The sequence below is a fragment of the Eulemur rufifrons genome, chromosome 2 (genome assembly GCF_041146395.1).
Source record: "Eulemur rufifrons isolate Redbay chromosome 2, OSU_ERuf_1, whole genome shotgun sequence".
In the NCBI taxonomy this organism is placed as follows: domain Eukaryota; kingdom Metazoa; phylum Chordata; class Mammalia; order Primates; family Lemuridae; genus Eulemur; species Eulemur rufifrons.
This window is the reverse complement of record NC_090984.1, coordinates 76,695,780-76,716,004: the sequence shown is the minus strand read 5'-3', so window position 1 is coordinate 76,716,004 and position 20,225 is coordinate 76,695,780. Positions and strand designations below refer to the sequence as shown.

The 20,225-nt window shown below is 33.6% G+C and overlaps 1 non-coding gene across 1 annotated transcript; it reads left to right on the top strand.

Annotated features, from left to right (window-relative positions):
* The first annotated feature begins 3,213 nt into the window (after positions 1-3,213).
* On the top strand, positions 3,214-3,349 carry LOC138381202 (small nucleolar RNA SNORA48). The gene has a single exon (XR_011233114.1). It is a non-coding gene; the product is annotated as a small nucleolar RNA SNORA48 (small nucleolar RNA).
* Positions 3,350-20,225: the final 16,876 nt, after the last annotated feature.

The following is a 20,225-nucleotide window of genomic DNA, read 5'->3' as shown; positions in this document are numbered from 1 at the left end:
TTCTCTAACACATGCTGAATTTTAGATTAGTATGATAGATTTACTAATTTTTAGTGATGACATTTTTCTCCTAGACATATATAACCAAAACAGGCATCATTGTATCCATCCTGTAGCCACATACAAATAAAATAGCAAGCTCTGTCCATCCATCTCTACTTGTGTCTTTGAATAAATTGTGTTGATTTTATCCTTCTCCTTATCAGGCTAGTACAAGTCCTCATGCTTTAGCTAGGCTATCAGTGTCCTCTTTAGGAAAATATCCTCCATGTTTCTCCCTAATGCACATCATGGCCATCCCAGTTTTTCTGGAACACTCCTAGTTTTGCCTGTTGTAATTATTGAGAGAAGTCCCTTTCACTCTCAAAAAATGATCCAATTAGTGGTTAAGTTGTAAGTCCATCCCACTTGCAATGATATTATAGTCAAGTGGGTAACTTTATCCTTTTAAAAGTCTTTCAACAACTAAGTCAAAAAATCTTATGCAGGATACAAAGCCTTCTATAATTTTACCACAATCTACCTTTTTAAAACTTTATTTAATATGTATTCTAAATTTTAAACCTACCTAAGTCATTCTTCATCTTTAATGATTTTGATGGTTGACTCAAATTTCTTGATTTTAAGCTGTCTTTCCTGATCAGTTCCATATTCCCTTTGAACCTCAGTGAATATTCTTTTGTCACTCATGTACTCATTGGTAGCAATCATGTTATTCTCTTCTAGTAAAGTTAGCTCTAATAACAGCATTTGGCTACCTCACATGTTCTGATAGGAGACAACATGGATTAGTGTTTAATAGCATGGTCTCTAGTGTCATAATGGCCTAAGTTTGAATACTAGTTATTCAATGTGTTCTACCTCTTAAGCTCTTTATTTACCTTTATTATAAAACATTTTAAAAGCAACAGAAGGATATTAAATAGGGAAAGGGGTAGGGAAGAGAAAGAAATGCTAGAAACCAAATAACACTGGATAATACTTGGAAAAATACTAGCCACTCCCACTACCACTTTTCTCCCACTAATACATCTTTGCATACCTAAAGATAAATGTTACTTCTCCAAAAGTTGTGAGTCATATTATAAGCTTGGTTTTACATGATTGAAAATACCATATTCATTTTCTTGCTGATTTTCCTGAGTTCTAAATAGATTCTTGTTATCAGTCCTTTATCTGATGTGTAGTATGCAAATATTTTGTCCCATTCTGTAGGTGGTCTGTTTATTCTCGTGACTGTTTCTTTGGCTGTGCAGAAGCTTTTTAATTTAATCATGTCCCATTCATTAATTTTTGTTGCTGCTGTGATTGCCTTGGGGGTCTTCTTCATAAATTCTTTACCTAGGCCAATGTCTGTAAGAGTCTTTCCTACATTTTCTTCTAGAATTCTGATTGTATCATGCCTAAGGTTTAAGTCTGTTATCCACCGTGATTTGATTTTTGTGAGAGGTGAAAGCTGTGGGTCCTGTTTCAGTCTTCTACAAGTGGCTAACCAATTCTCCCAGCACCATTTATTGAATAGGGATTCTTGTCCCCAGAGTATATTCTTTTCTGCTTTGTCAAAAATTAGGTGACTATATGAGGATGGTTCTATATTTGGATTTTCTGTTGTGTTCCACTGGTCTGTGTCCCTATACTTGTGCCAGTACCAGGCTGTTTTAAGAACCACGGCCTTGTAGTATAGTTTGAGGTCTGGCAAATTAATACCTCCCATTTTGTTTTTGTTGCTTAAAATTGCTTTTGCTATACGGGGTCTTCTCTGGTTCCATACAAAGTGTATAATTATTTTCTCCACGTCTGTGAAGAATGATGTTGGTAATTTAATAGGGATTGCATTGAATCTGTAGATCACTTTGGGTAGTATAGACATTTTAACAATGTTGATTCTTCCGATCCACGAGCATGGTATATTTTCAAACAACCCTATCAAAAAGTGGGCAAATGACATGAATAGAAACTTCTCAAAAGAAGATATAAGAATGGCTAACAAACATATGAAAAAATGCTCAACATCCCTAATCATCAGAGAAATGCAAATCAAAACCACAATGAGATATCACTTAACCCCAGTGAGAATGGCCTTTATCAAAAAAACCCAAAACAACACATGTTGGCGTGGATGTGGAGAGACAGGAACACTCATACACTGCTGGTGGGACTGCAAACTAGTGCAACCCCTGTGGAAAGCATTATGGAGGTATCTTAAACAGATTCAAGTAGACCTGCCATTCGATCCAGCAATCCCATTATTGGGCATATACCCAAAGGAAAAAAGGTCATTCTGTAACAAAGACATATGTACCCGAATGTTTATAGCAGCACAATTCACAATAGCAAAGATGTGGAAACAACCCAAATACCCATCAATACATGATTGGATTAGTAAGCTGTGGTATATGTATACCATGGAATATTACTCAGCTATAAGAAATAATGAAGATACGACATCTCTATGGTTCTCCTGGAGAGAGTTGGAACCCATTATATTAAGTGAAGTATCCCAAGAATGGAAAAACAAGCATCACATGTACTCACCAGAAAATTGGTTTCCCTGAACATCACCTAAATACACATCTGGGAACGACACCAATTGGATATCAGACTGAGGTGGGGAGTGGGGGAGGGGATGGGGGTATGCCTACACAATGAGTGCATTGTGCACCGTTTGGGGAATGGTAACGCTTGAAGGTGCTGACTCGAGAAGGGGGTTTGGGGAAGGGAGGGATATATACCTACATGATGGGTGCAACGCGCACTGTCTGGGGATCAGACACGCCTGGAGCTCTGACTTGGGGGGAAAGGCGGTACATGGACAACGTATGTAACCTGCAATTCTGTATCCCCCATAACAATAAGATGAAATAAAAAAATAAATTAAAAAAAAAAAAAGAAAATACCATATTCAAAAAAAGTGAGGGTGGCATGAGTTGGAGTAATATTTTCCCCAGGACCCAACATTTCATTTGTTAGGCTAGTTTCTGGGGAATTTCTTATCTCACTTGAGGGTAATTACTCATTTATCCAGGGAGGTTCTTTTTCATGCCAGCATTGAGTGTCTCATTCACAAAAGTTGGGACTTAACTTTCTCATATTCTCTGAACCTAAACCCATTGAACCTAGTCACAACAGAGTTTCTTTCTGTGGTCTTTACCTTCAGACAATTTTCCATCTAGTATATAAGAGAAGCATGTACACAGATTAAATTCAGTGTGATGTCTCTGACCTGTGTAGAGTGGCATTTTATTGGGTGGTGCCCATTTCATATCAGCCAGAGACAAAGCAACCCCTTGTTTATCCCAGCTTGTTTTTTGGTTTGTGCCCATACCTGGACACAGGGAAGAATAAATTCAGTGTGATAGGAATTATAATAAAGCAAAGAACAGGTGAAATAAAGGCCAGGTATTAGAACTTAGGCATCTTTCTATATCTCAAACCTAGGATAATAGCTGAAAAAATAATGTTATACATGAATATTTGATGGGTAAAATGAACTGAATTTGATGAATAATTAATGTAAATAATACTTTTTTACTTTAAGTCAGATATTTCTATTGTAATATCTCAACCATTTTAATAATGATGATAAATGGAGTTATGGAGTACTCTACAACTTATAAAGCAGGATTACTATTTATTTTCCAGTTCATTATCAGATTTGTTATTTCAATGTTTTAATTTAGTTTCACCAGGCTGGATAAGCTAATAGATAGAATAAACAGCACCAACTTAATGCATACAGATAAAAATAACATTTGTAATAAAATCTCAAAATATTTATCCAAATATTTGATAAGTGAATTATTCAAGATTACTACACTATATGTATATAACTACACATCATGAGCTAATCCCACAAACTCATTTATCTCTGCAAGAGTTACATGTTAGTCTGTTTTTTTCTGAGACATCAATATATGTGGTAATTATAACACAAGCATCTTAAAATTTCTGTCATCTATATCTGTGGCTTCTGGCCCCCAGGCCATTGCCCACTCCTCCGGCCCTGTCCGTGGAAAAATTGTCTTCCCTGAAACTGGTCCCAGGTGCCAAAAAGGTTGGGGACTGCTGATCTAGATGATATACTTTGGATTAATCATTTCTGAACAAAAATTCTTTCATAATAGTTCAAAAGAAATAGTTTCCTTACAAGAAATTAAATGAACAACTACAAAATTTAAGAAAATAAAACAGTCTGAAAGTGCAAGTCTTTTTATTCGTGAGTCTATCAAGAATTTTCCTTGTCCCATTTTAGTTGTTTGGTTCTTTTTATATCACTCTATATTTATACAGAGCAACATCTGTACATTTAAGAGACACAACTCAAAAATGCCAAAGGAAAAAATCCCTGACAATTTGGAAGTGTCCCAGAAGGGAAAATTTGAAATATTATCTTTGATCACTTCCTATAACCAATTTTTTTAACTGACTTTTTTCTTTGAAGTGCTTCTACTCAGGTCCCTAATGAAATAATTTTTGCAGATAAAGCTAGGTAGAGAAAAATACAAAGCAGGTAGAAATATATTAATGCAAATTTAGGAATAATAAACACATGGGCATGCACACTAGTCCTGTCATGTACATTTAGGATACAGTTTGGTAGTCACTATCAGCCCCGGCAGGTGTTTATTAAAGGTATTTGGAAAGCCTATTTAAAAAATAAGAAAGGAATAGAAAGAGAATCAAGAGCCCAAGTCATGTCAGATTAAAGGATGAAGTTCCCCAGAAAGCTCTTCAGCTTCCTATGTGGGTGTTTGAAAGTCAATCAGGCAGGGAAGGGGTCAGTAATTTCAACTCAGATCAGTATAGGCCATTAAATAGCAACTGGTCAGAAAAGCAAATATCTGGGTAAGCAGGATTATCAGCATTCATGGCAGATAAGAGGCAGCTGTGAGATTGGCTAGGAAAAAAAATTGGGAAAGTACAGATGTAATCGGGATCATAAAAATAGAAAGTCCCGACAGCATGAGAGAGTCAGGCACCAGGATTACCTATGCCAGTGAGCAGTGGGAATGATGGGTGTGAAAGGGTGCAAGAAACATAATAAAAAACCTGTGAACTTGGTACTTTCAGCGAGGCATGATTCAATGAGGTAGTTTTCTGCTTTCTGCCCTGGTTTATGGTCCTAAGAGCTGTTATTATATGACCAGAGGCAGTATATATCCAGATGAAAAGGATCAGGTGAAGTTTGAGAGGCATATATAAGTTTCACCTGCCTCAGCTAATTTCTTGATTTATTTGTAGATATATATTTACTGAATGAGGTTCCCATCTCTTCTCTTTGATACTGAAGTAATCAATATAAACAAAAAGCAATTTTGGCTCTGTAAAGATATTTTAATTACTTGCCCAAATTTTTAAGAAAAAATACATCCATATGTTCAGATATTTAATAGCTTTATTCCATTGCTTAGTGCAGCAGAGGGTATGCTAGGTACTCACTAAACATCGTGTAATCCTCCCCCTCATCCTCTTGGGCACACAGCAAGATTACATTTCTTGCTTTATTTCAATTAGATATGTCCAGATTTCTGAGCCCTAGGCAATGAAATATGGATGAAGATTATGTGTGTCTTTTTAAGATCAAGCTTTACGCAGTGGCTATGCTTCCTCCATGTTCTTTCCTCTCCTCTTCCAGCTGGATGAAAACTACAAATAAGACTGTAAATTGACACTGTCCAATGAGATAGCCACTAGTCACATGTGGCTACTTATATTTAAATTAATTAAAATTAAATTAAATTTTAATTCAGTTTCTCAGTCATACTAGCCACATTTTAGATGCTCAGTAGTCACATATGTAGTGGTTACTACCATTATAAAACAAAGAACTAAAAATAGACCCATCGTTGGATCTAGCAATCCCACTACCTAAAGGAAAATAAGTTATTTTATCAAAAAAGCACCTGCACTAGAATGTTTATCACAGAACAATTCACAATTGCAAAGATATGGAATCAACCTAAGTGCCCATCTGAGTGGATAAAGAAAATGTGGGGAACACACACACACACACACACACCATGGAGTAATACTCAGCCCTAAAAAATGAAATAATGTCTTTTGCAGCAACTTGAATGGAACTGGAGACAACTATCTAGAGTGAAGTATCTCAGGAATGGAAAAACAAATGCCACATGTTCTCACTTTTAAATGGGAGTTAAACAATGAGCATATATGGTCATAAAGTGGTACAATGGATATTGGAAACTAACAAAGGTGAGGGTGGGAAGAGGGTGATCGATTATAAAAAACAACCATCCATTGGGTTTATTGTACACTATTCTCTTGGTGAGTACACTGAAAGCCCTGACTTCATCATTACACAATTCATCCATGTAACAAAAATACTTGTACCCCCTAAATTTATTAAATTTTTAAAAAACATTCTGCTAAAAAAGCCATCATTGTAGACAGTTCTACTGGCAGTGCTGCCCTGGATGAAGGTGAAGCAAAAATACAAAAATAGTCTGAGTCCCTGAATCACCATAAGGAAAGTCATGCACAAACTACTACCATCTATTTGGGACTATTAAGTGAGTGAGAAACAAAATTCCCCTGTTTTTGAGGCATGCTAGTATTTGGGGTCTATAGCATTGCAGCTGCTAATTACCCTAAGTAGTACAATTAATAAAATATGTTCACAGAAAATGGAGTTCCAATTAACCCAAAGGGTAGTAATACATTGCCAGATACAAGCCTGGGTTGGCATTCAGTGAGCAGGATAATATTTAATTTCCATGACAGACAACATATGATACTCAGGTAAATTAAGGCCTTTCTAACCAAGTGTAACTTCAGCTTCCATATGGGATAGATATCAAGTAAGTTAAGGCAGTTCAGAATTTGAGTGCAATTAAAAAATTGGTTTATTTTTCAACAAATTCATTTCCATTACATAGCACAAAAGATTTTCATAACTAATGTGGGAAGCTGCTGCTTCATCTACAGGCCGCTGTCTACTTAAAGACAGAGAGAAATTGAGGCTATATAATTTTTTCAAGACAGTAAGCAATAGATTTATACTCCAAAATCTAGGAAAGGTTAAAGGAGGAGAACATCTAAACATTCTCCGAGAATAATAAAATTAATTCCATGAATGAGCTTAGACAAGGATCTTGATTATTTATCAAAAAAACTCTACGACCTTTGCCAAGGGAGTACATTTTATGTTGGCATTCTTTGTCCTGTGTATTAAAATTATAGTTTGGTCTTTGGCCAACAGCAGAGAAGACTGCTTACGTGAAGTAATGCCACAAAGATACACACTTCCCCTCATCTTATTTTTATTCCTACACACACACACAAAAGATAGTGCATAGAAGAAGCAGTAAAAAGAATGTAAGAAAGTGCATCTTTTTTACTGTACTGAGAGAAAAAATTCAATTGAAGTATAAATCTTCAGAGGATGAAAAATAACAGATTCTATTCAGAGTGAATTTTTTTTTTTCAGAGTTTACTGCAAGGAAAGTAATGAAAAATGTGAAGAGGCTTTCATGTGACCTTATAAAATAGGAAAAAAATCACTCTTGAACCACTAAGCAGTGATATGCAGAAGAGTAATTTATTCTATGAGCCTTTTACTTTAGGCCAGAAGGTATACTTGTAATAGCTGCTTCATCTTAACCTCAGGATTTTGCAGCTCATGGACTTTTGTATTGACATTAATGAACATCCTAGGCAAGGTAAAATACTCATCAACAGAGACATCTTGGTTTCTTTAGAAAATGAATAAGGAGAGCTCTCTGGATGAGAATTTACTGTGAGAGCCTTGAGAATTAACTGCTGTAATGGTGAGTCTTAATTGATTGGGAAAAAAAAAACATTTTGTAGGTGATGATGTGGGAAATTACCATACTATATCAAGTCATCTCTAAATTTCATTCTTTCTTTTTTTTTACTTGTTGTCACTTAAGTAAGGAGTGATGAATACTATAGCACATTGGTAATTAGAAATCAGAAACCTTGGGAAAGAATCCAGTTCATTAGCAAAGTAACTGTTTCTTAACAGAGAAAATACTGCAAGGAAGTATAATTAATAGTACCAAAATAATTGATAATAAGAATCAGAATTTTCTGAGAGTAATACGTACTCTAGTAATCTATTCTTATTGCTCTTTCATGGGTAGGCACTATCTACAATGTGTAGAATACTAACTACTCTGCCCCTAACCCTAACTGCCCATATGTCTGAATAAAGGTAGGATGCAAGACATTGAATTAGCACTTTGTTTCTTAATGACCTCAGTACCAAGTAAACATACTTGTTTGGCAGATTCAATGGGTAGCAAAAATTGAGCAGCTTTGACCCTTCATGGGGCATGTATCTTTCTAGACCATGAGCCTGACAATGCCAATATATGTTTTACCATGAATATTAAAGAAACAGAATTTTTCACTGCAGCTATAAGGATACAACAACACTAAATGATCCATGTTAAACAACTATGTGCTTAAATAGAATTATTACCTCCAGCTATAGGAGTGCAACAACAATAAATGATCCATGTTACCAGCTATACTTGCTGTGGCCAGAATTGGACAAAAAGATCATGTCCTGCCATGTTGCCTGCCAGAATCCTATTGCATGAATCCTATTGCAGAATGTGTATGTTGGACAAATGGTAACTATTAATATCAGAGGCTGAGGAAAAAAATATGCAAAAAAGTATGCTGAAAATTTATGTAGGAACAAAAGTAGAGCTTAAGGCAGTGTTTTTGACATTCTTTATTGTAAAATTCCATTTGGATTTTAGGAATAAAATGGTGGTGTTTGGTAGGATAAAATATTATTGTCATGAACTTGTCATAAAAAGAGACCAGAAATGGTGTTGTTCTATTATTTCTCTTTGATGTTTTGTGAATATAATTTCAATATAAATATCTTAAGAAATTCAGCCCTTTCTCTACACCATTCCCAAGGAATAATAGACCTCCACAGTTAAACACCTCTGCATCTGTGTGATGGATATCATTTAATTAAAGCGGGGACCAGATTTCTCCAGGAAGATGCAGATTTTCTCAACCAACATGGCATTAAATGCTTTCATAGACACCATTTGGGCCCTTGATATTTGGAAAAAAACCATTCTTAAATGAGCTTTATTTAAAAATTTTGGGAAAGATTGACCTGTAAGGTAATTGATTATGTAAATTTCTACAACCTTTGGATAACTGGGCTCAATTCCTCTTTTTTGTTTGTTTAAATAATTGAAGAATGGAATTGCCATTTTTTTTATTTATTTTTATTTCAGGATATTATGAGGGTACAAACATTGTGGTTATATTTTATGTCTTTGCCTCACCCAAGCGAGGATTAGAGGTATACCCTTCCCCTCTGCAACGTTCACTGTGTTCATTAGTTGTGAGCTTACCCCTGCTCCAACCCCCTAATCCATGAAGAATATTACTACCATATGAGCACCATAGTGTTGCTCAGTTAGTGTTAATTTGATGGTGACTACATGTGGTGCCTATTTTTCCATTCTTGTGATACTTCATTTTGGAGGATGGGCTCAAGCTCTATCCAGAAAAATATAAGAGGTGCTACATCACTACCATTTCTTATAATTGAGTAATATTCCATTGTATACATATACCATATTTTATTAATCTACTCCTGCATTGATGGGCACTTGGGTTGTTTCCACATCCTTGCAATAGTGAATTGTACTGCCATAAACATTTGGGTGCAGATGTCTTTATTATAGAATGTCTTTTGCTCTTTTGGGTAGATGCCCAATAGTGCTATTGCTGGATCCATTGGTATTTCTATTTTTAGCTCTTTGAGGTATCTCCAAATTCTTTTCCACAGAGGTTGCACTAATCTGCAGTCCCACCAGCAGTGTAGGAGTGTTCCTACCTCTCCACATCTTTGCCAGCATTTGTTGTTTTGGGAGTTTTTGATAGCGGCCAATCTCACGGGGGCTAAGTGATATCTCATTGTGGTTTTGATTTGCATTTCTCTAATGATTAGAGATGTTAAGTGTTTTTTGTATGTTTGCTGGCCATTATTCTGTTGTCTTTTGAAAAGTTTCTGTTCATGTCCTTTGCCCATTTATTGATGGGGTTGTTTGATTTTTTTCTTGTTTATTTTTTAAAATTCTAGATAGATTGTTGTTATCAGCCCTTTATCGGATGTGTAGAGAGCAAATATTTTCCCCCCTTCCGTAGGCTGTCTATTTGCTCTAATGATAGGTTCCTTGGCTGTGCAAAAGCTTTTTAATTTGATCAGATCCCATTTATTTATTTTTGTTGCTGCTGTGATTGCTTTAGGGGTCTTCAAAAATTCTTTGCCTAGGCCAATGTCTGAAAGGGTCTTCCCAACATCTTCTAGAATTCTTAAGGTTTCATGTCTTAGGTTTAAGTCTGTTATCCATCTTGAATTGATTTTTGTGAGAGGTGAGAGGTGGGGATCCAGTTTCAATCTTCTGCATGTAGCTATCCAGTTTTCCCAGCACCATTTATGGAAAAGGGATTCTTTCCCCCAATGTATATTTTTGTCTGCTTTGTCAAAGATTAGATGACAATATGTGAATGGTTTCATCTCTGGATTCTCAGTCCTGTTCCAAAGGTCTATGTCTCTGTTCTTGTGCCAGTACCATGCTATTTTAGTTACTATTGGGCTCATTTCTTGAAGATTATCATAATAAGAAGCTTCCTTGAAACTATTAAGTGTGGCTTGCTTTAAAGCCTGGTTTTCTGCAGAGTTGGTCATCAAATCCCGTTTGTTGTCCTTGTCTAGATGACATTTCTCCACTACGACCTCGTCCTGCAATAAACACAGCTGTAGTAGTTCACTGTAAATTTGTTCATGGCCAGCTCTAATCTGGCCATACTTTGTCTCTTGAATTGGCTGATTATTAGATGCTTTTCCACAAACTTTCACTTTCCTGAGTCATCCAAATGCAGATAAAAGGATAGCAAGAGTTTGCATACACACACACACACACACACACACACACAAATGTGGAATGCAGCCTCTATTATTATTTTATGTATATCATGGGTATGAGACACAAATTCCTGTACCTATTGTACAGTTCATTGGAATCTGGCAAGATTAGTGGTTAGTTCTAAATTTCTGAAGCATAATCTATTGACATATTTACACAGCTGTTAACTCTATATGTCTCTCACTTGAACTGAGTAGATCCTACTATATATATTTTTTTAAGTAATGTTGTGTGCTATGATTTCCCTTGTAACCTGTTAGAATAAGATTGTATATAGGAGATGTAGATAAAATGCCATAATCCTGAACCCAGAATTTCATCTATCTGTCCAACAGGTATATGAAAAAGTGCTTGAGATTACTAATCATCAGAGAAATGCAATTAAAAACAACATGAGATATTATCTTACCCTAGTTACAATGGCTATTACTAAAAAGACAAAAAATAATAGATACTAGTAAAGATGTACAGAAAAGGCAAATCTTACACACTGTTGGGGGGAATATAAATTATTATGGACACTATGGAAAGCAGTATTAAGGTACCTCAAGAAACTAAAAATAAAACTACCATATCATAAATGCCCAAATCCCACTACTGGGCATTTATCCAAAGAAAAAGAAATTGATATATCAAAAATATACCTTCATGCCCATGTTTACTGCAGTACTATTCACAATAGCCAAGATATGGAGTCAAACTAAGTGTCCATCAACAGATGAACGAATAAAGAACATTAGGTATATATACATGTTGGGGTGAGATGCAGCCACAAAAAGGAATGAAATCATGTCATTTTCATCAACATGTATGAAATCAGAGGTCATTATATTAAGTGAAATAAGCCAGATACAGGAAGACAAATATTTCATTTTCTCATATGTTGGAGCTAAAAAAGTTGACCTCATGGAGGTAGAGAGTAGGATTACAGATACCAGAGGCTGAGAAGTATGAGTATGTTTTGTGGAGAGAGAGAAAGAAAGGTTGGTTAATGAGTAAAAACATACAGTCAGGCACAAGGAATAAATTCTAATGTTTATAGTAAAGTACGATGACTATGGTTAACAATGTGTTATATATAAAAAAATAGCTAGATGACTTGAAATGTTCCTAATACATAAAAATGATAAATACTCTAGGTGATAGACATCCCACATACCCTGACTTGATCATTACATAGTCTATCTGTGTAACAAAATATAACACATAGCCTATAAATATAGTTACAAAAGTTAAATACCTAATAATATATTCAACTAAGAAAGGGAAAGTTATCTATAAGGAGAACTACAAAATGATGAAAGAAATTATAGCTGACAAAAAAAATGGGAAAATGTCACATGTTCATGATTGGAAGAGTCAATATTGTTAAAATGATCACACTGCCTAAAGCAATCTACAGATTCAATGCAATTCCTATCAAAACACCAATATAATTTTTCAAAGAATTAGAAAAATGATTTTAAAATGCATATGGACCCAAAAAGGAGCCCAAATACCCAAAACAATCCTAAGGAGAAAGAAAAAAGCTGGAGACATCACATAACCTAACTTCAAGTTATACTATTAATACAAGGCTATAGTAACCCAAACAGCATGATACTGGCCTAATAGTAGACACATAGAGCAAGGTAACAGAATAGAGAACCCAGAAATAAAACCACATACCTATTACCAACTGATATTTGACAAAGCAGACAAATACACACACTGGGGAAATGACACCTTATTCAATAAATAATGCTGGGAAAATTGGATAACCACATGCAGAAGAATGGAATTGGATACCTCTCTCTCATTGTATATAAAAATTATCTCAAGATTGATGAAAGACTTAAATGTAAAATCTGAAACGATTAAATTTCTAGAGGAAAATGTAGGAAAAAGTCTTTTGGAAACTGGCCTGGGCAAAGAATTTATGACTAAGACCCATAAAAGCAAATGCAACAAAATAAAAAATAAATAAATGGGACTTAATTAAACTAAAAGGCTTCTGCACAGCAAAAGAACAATCAACAGAATAAACAGACAACCTAGAGAACGGGAGAAGGTATTTGCAAACTATACATCAAACAAAGCTCTAATATCCAGAATCTACAAACAGCTCAAGCAAATCAGCAAGAAGAAAACAAATAAACCCATTAAAAAGTGGGCAAAAAACATGAATAGATATTATTCAAAAGAAGACAAACAAATGGTAAAGAAACATGACAAACATGCTCAACATCACTAATCATCATGGAAAAGCAAATTAAAACCACAATGAGAAACCACCTCACCCCTGTCAGAATGGCCGTTATTAAAAAGTCAAAACACAATAGCTGTTGTTATGAATGCAATGAAAAGGGAATGCTTAGACACTATTGGTGGGAATGTAATTATGTAATTAGTACAACCTCTATGGAGAAGAGTATGGAGATTCCTTAAAAAACTAAAAGTATACTTTCCATTTGATCCAGAAATCCAACTGCTGGCTATTAACCAAAGGAAAAGAAGTCATTATATAAAATAGGTACCTGCACTCATATGTTTATTGCAGCACAATTCACAATTATAAATTTATGGAATCAACCTAAGTGCCCATGAACTGATGAATGGATAAAAAGAATGTGGTGTATATGTATGTATGTGTGTGTGTATATATAGATGCATGTATACACACACATACACCTGCATACATACACACACACCGTGTAATACTACTCAGTCATAAAAAACAACGAAATAATATCTTTTGCAACAACTTGGATGGAACTGAAATCTATTATCTTAAGTGAAGTATTTCATGAATGGAAAAACAAATACCTAAGTGGGAGCTAAGCTATAGCTACACATGGTCATACAGAATGAAATTACGGACATTGGAGATTCAGAAGAGGGAAGGGTAGAAGAGGGTTGAGGGATGAAAAATTACTTATTTGGTACCATGTACGCTCCTCAGGGGACCAATATACTAAAAACTCAGATTTCACTACTCTACAATTCATCCATGTAACAAAAACCATTTTATCCTCTAAATCTATTGAAATAGTAAAAAAAGAAATAATAGTAATTATAGTTGCACAACATTGTGAATGTAACTAATTTCACTGAATTATACACTTTGCAATGGTTGAAATGTTAAATTTTACGCTGTATGTATTTACCACAATAAAATAAGAAGATATAAAACAACAAATAAAAATAGAAATTACATATAGTATGCTCTTATACCACAATGGGATTAAAAAAGAAATAAATAGCAAAAATATAGCTGTAAAAATCTGAAAATATTTGTATTGTAATTAAACAGTACAATACTAAAAATTACATGGGTCAAGTAAGATGTCCCAAGATAGTTTAAAATGATTTTTCACTTAATGAAAATTAAATAAAACTCATCAAAAATTCTGGAATGCAGCAAAGATAGTACTTACAGAGAAATTTGCAGCACTGAATAGATATATTGGAATAGAAGAAATGTCCAAAATCAATCATTCCAGCTCCTATTATAGGAAACTATATATAGAAGAGAAATATAATCCTAAGCAAGCAGAAGATAAAAAATAATAAAAACTAGAGCAGAAATTAACTAAATTAAAGTCAAGAAAACAGAAAAAATAAGAAAGTAGTTCTTTGAAAGAATTAGTAAAATCTGCTAAGCCTATATCCAGGCTAAACATGAATAAAAGAGAAGATATAAATTACCAACATTAGAAATGAAAGAGAGATTATTACTATTGAATCAATGGACATCAAAATGATAATAAAGGAATATTATGAACAACTTTATGCCCACAAACTGGATAACTTAGACAAAATGAACCAATTCCTTAAAACATACAAACTACCAAAACTCACACAGGCGAAATAATCTGAAGAAGCCTATATCTATTAAAGAAATGTAATTAAGAATTAATAACTTATCGATAAAGAAAACACCAAGCTCATACGGATACAATAGTGAATTCTACCAAAGATTTAAGAAATAAATTGTAACAATGTCCACATTCCTAGCATAAAATAGCAGACTGAACACTTCCTGACTTACTCTACAAGTCCAACATTAATCTCAAACCAAATATAGACCTCTTCAAAACAAAAGAAACTGTGATCCCTTTAACTTAGAATGAAAAATGTCTTCAACAAAATATTAGAAAATTAAATCTAACGATACACAAAAATAAGTATACACCCTAGCTCAGTGCAATTTAGTACAGTTATGCAATACTTGTTCGACATTTGAATATGAATTAATGTAATCAATAATATCACAAAGCTAAGGAGGAGATATCATTTGATCATATCAGTAGATACAGAAAAAGAATGTGACAAAATCCAATATTCTTTTATGATAAAAAAATATCAGCAAATTAGGAATACAAGTGTTGGGCGTGGTGGCTCACGCCTGTAATCCTAGCACTCTGGGAGGCCGAGGCGGGAGGATAGCTTGGGGTCAGGAGTTCAAGGAATACAAGGAAACTTCCTCAATAAATATTTATAAAAAGCCTACAACCAATATCATACTTAATGGTGAGAAACTGTATACTTTCCCCCAATACAGGAAAGCATTCCCCCTTTCATCTCACCTATTCAATATCATACTAACAGTCTAGCTGATGAATAAGACAAGAAAAGGAAATAAAAGTCATACAGATTGAGAAAAACAAAATTTTTTTCATAGTTAACATGATTTTCTATGATAAAAATTTCAACAAAAAACCTCCAGGAACTTATAAACAATTATTGCAAGGTAGGAGAATAGATGGTTAGTAAACAAGTAAATTGCTCTCCTATGTACTAGTAATTTACAACTGTAATTTGAAATTAAAAACACAATAGCATTCACATTAGCATTAAGAATGTAAAATGCTGATGTATAAATCTAGAAAAATATCTATAGGATCTGTATGCAGAAAACTACAAAACTACGATAAAATGATAATAAAACCTAAATAAATGGAGAGACATTCTATGTTCATAGATAGGAAGACTTGATATTTTTAATGTGTTATTTCTTCCCAATTTGATCTATAGATTCAATGCAATATTAATCACACTATGAGGAAGTTGTTATGTGGATATCAACAAATTGATCCTAAAGTTTACATCCAAAGGAAAAAGATTCAAAATAGCCACACAACACTGAAAAGAAAAAAGTTCTGACAATACCAATGTCAAGGCTTAATATAAAAAGTATAGTAATCAATACATGAAATGGAATAACAAGTCCAGAAATAGACCCACACAAATATAATGAACTGATCCTTTATAAAAGAAGAAAGACAATTCAATGGAGATAGGATAGGGTTAAAAATAAATGGGACTTTAAAAAATCGGTTGTTTATATCTCCCCCAAAATGAAGCTAGACACATACCTTACACCTTTCACAAAAATTAACTCAAATTGATTATAGACCTACATGTAAAATGCAAAGCTATTGAACTTTTAGAAGACGACACAGGAGACAATATAGGTAGCCTTGAATTTTAGCAATAGTTTCAATATACAACACCAAAGGATGATCCATGAAAAAAATTAAAGATGACAGTTTTAAAAGGCTACATACTATATTATTTTAATTAAATGGCATTTTGGAAAATGCAAAACTATAGAGACAGTGGTAGAAAGAAAGTGGTTGCCAAGGTTTCATGGAGATGGGGAAAGATGTATAGGTTGAGTACAGAGGATTTGGGGAGTGTTTAAACTATTCTTTATGATACTATAATGGTGGATATGTTACATTATGCATTTATCAAAACCCCTAGAAGCATACAATACAGAAAGTGAACCTTTATGTAAACTATGGTCTTTAGTTTATAATGATATATCAAAATTGGTTCATTAGTTAGAACAAATGTATCACACTAATACAAGACGTGAATTACAGGGGAAAAAAAACATGTATTGGGAAGGTTGGGGTGGAACATGAGAACTTCCTATACTATCTGCTCAATTTTTTGTAAATTGAAAACTCTTTTGTTAATTTTTTTAAAGTTTAAAAAATTTTAGATTAAATTTTCTTTTGAGCATAGCAAGATCATTAGTTCTGTGTATGAGAACTACTCTTGTTAAATGGCTCAATATTTAGCTTTCAAGCACTGCCAGTATCCCATGTTAATAAAAATTAGTATAATACCACACACACTAATTGTTATTTTATTGGAGAGAATAACTGTGTCATTAAAATCATCCTACTGAGATTTCTCATTACAATAACTTACAGTAGCATTTTCCAATTAGCAACAGATTTATATCTAGATCCAATAGTTATTCCCTTGGTGCTTCATCAATAGTTTACTTAATTCTTTTTACTGCAAATAGGTCACGCTTTACATATATATTAATATAACTCCCTAGCCCCATATTTACTTTTATCAGAATTAGTCTGATAAAAAGATTTCCTTAGGTTTATACAGTTAAAATGCTAACTGGCTTGTACTGGTCACTATAAACCAGAAGTCATATGCGATGTTTTTGATTCATAGATATTTTATCTAGGAATTTTTTTGTGAAATCCCAAGGACTGTCACCCTTTTTTGGGGGGTGGGAGAAGAAACAATTTATGCTCAAAGAAGTAAACTTGCAGAAAGTGGTAGAGTTGAGATTTACACCAAGTTTTCTCTGAAACAAAGAAAAATCTATATAACATTTCATTACATTGTTATTCTTTACTCAGAAAGGTGAAGATAAATCTGTATAATTATAGTACTTCTCAGACTAAAATAAAAATTAAGAGAGCTGAAACTGTCCCCAAGAAGCAATTCTAGCTGCATAACCTAATGTGACCTCTATGAGCAAAAGAGTGAATACCCACAGAAATTGATTGATTTGCACAGAGAACTCTTCAGTCATGTAAGACTTTAAATAGTCGTATACAATAGAGGAAAATGAAATATGATAAAGTAATAATAAAAGAGGGTAGCATGGAGCTGAAAACTTATGTGAAGAATGCTAAAGACTCAAATTAATAAACCTGCAACTATATTACTGTTATAAAAGAAGAAAGAGAATTATAAAACAAAGAGTAGGTCATGGTGTGGTGTAACCTGCTTCCTCTCTTCAATCTAAAAAATACTAACTGAGCAGTAATTATAATAATAAAACACTCACAGAAAGGACTGTTAAGAGAAAGAATTATGAAAATAATATTTAAACAAATGAAATGTGTTAAATTTAACTTAAAGTCTTCTGATCAGAGTGGATTCTAACCTTCAGTACTGAGTGGTCTAGATAATAAAAATCATATAATTGGTTATCTTCGATAAATTCTGGAGCAAAGGAGAGGTGATAAGAAAGTGAAGACTATAAAAAGTTGTTACAAATTTCTAAAAATTAAAATTTGTGGATTTTGAAAACTAGAAATAAGTAAATGACATTCATTCAAGCTAGATATTCCTAAAATGACCCTTAAGAAGAATAGAAATTAGAAAAAGAAAAGAAAAAGACTAGCACATATAACATATCAATTCTTATTAAAATTTAAAAACATGCTGAAGATTGAAAAGTAGTTAAGAAAATCTAGAAAGAAGAATTAAAGATGGCTCAAAATATGCAAGTCAATAAATGTGATTTACCACATAAACAGAATTAAAAACAAAAACCATATGATCATCTCAATAGACGCAGAAAAAAGAATTTGATAAAAGCCAGCATGATAAAAACCCTCAACAAACTGGGCATAGAAAGAACATACCTCAAAATAACTAAAGCTATAAATGACAAACCCACAGCAAACATCATACTGAATGGGGAAAAGGTGAAAGCATCCTAAGAACTGGAACAAGACAAGGATGCACACTTTCAGCACTTCTATTCAACGTAGTACTGGAAGTCCTAGCCAGAGCAATCAGGCAAGAGAAGGAAATAATGAGCATCCATATTGAAAAAGAGGACTCAAATTATCTGTATTTACTGAAAATATGATCTCATACCTAGAATATCCTAAAGATACGTCAAAAGGTCCCTAGATTTCATAAACGACTTCAGTAAAGTCTCTGGTTATAAAATCAATGTACAAAAATCAGTAGCACTGTTACATACCAATAAGAAGCTGGGAATCAAATTAAAAACTCAATCCTATTTATGATGGCTGAAAAAATAAATACCTAGGGATATGCTTAACCAAGGAGGAGAATGATCTCTACAAGGAGAACTGTAAAACACTGATGAAAGAAATCATATGTGACACAAACAAATGGAAAAACATAGCATGATCATGGATTGGAAGAATCAATATTGTGAATATAATTGAGCTGCCTAAAGCAATCTATATAATCAGTGTAATTCCTGTTAAAATACCAATATCATTTTTCATAGAATGAGGGGAAAAAACAATTCTAAAATTCATACGGAACCAAAAAAGAGTCTGAATAGCCAAAGCAATCCTAAGCAAAAAGAAGAAATATGGAGGCATCATATTACCTGACTTCAAATTATACTACAAGGTGATGGTAATCAAAACAGCGTGGGACTAGCATAAAAGTAGATACACAGACAAATGGAATAGAATAGAGAATCAGTAAATAAAGCTAAATATCTACAACCAACTGATATTTGATAAAGCAAATAAAAATACACATTAGGAAAATGACAATCTTTTCAATCAATGGTGCTGGGAAAATCGATAGCCACATGCATAAGTATAAAACTGTATCTCTGCTTCTCACCATATACAGAAATTATCTCAAGATGGATTAAAGATGTAAATGTTTAGATTAAAGACTTGAAAGCATAAAAGTTCTAGGAGAAAATCTAGGAAAAACCTCTTCTGGACATTGGCCTAGGCAAAGAATTTATGACGAAGACCCCAAATGAAACAAAACCAAAAATAAATAAATGAGACTTAATTAAACTAAAGAGATTCTATGTTGCAAAAGAAATAATAGAAAAATAAATAGACAATCTACAAAATGGAAGAAAATATTTAAAAACTATACATCTAATAAACGATTAATATCCACAATCTACAAGGAACTTACAAAGAAAAAAATGATAATCCCACTGAAAAATGCGCAAATTACATGAACAGATTTTTTTAAGAGAATATATACAAATGGAAAACAAATATGAAAAAATGTTCAACAACACTAGTCATCAGGGAAATGCAAATTAAAACCACAGTGAGATATCTTACCCCTGTCAGAATAGCCACTATCAAGGCAAAAACCAATGGATGTTGGCATTAATGCAGTGAAAAGGGAACACTTGTAGATTATTGGTGGGAATGCAAGCCAGTGAAACTTCTATAGAAAACAGTATAGAGATTTCTCTAAAAACTAATAGTAGACCTG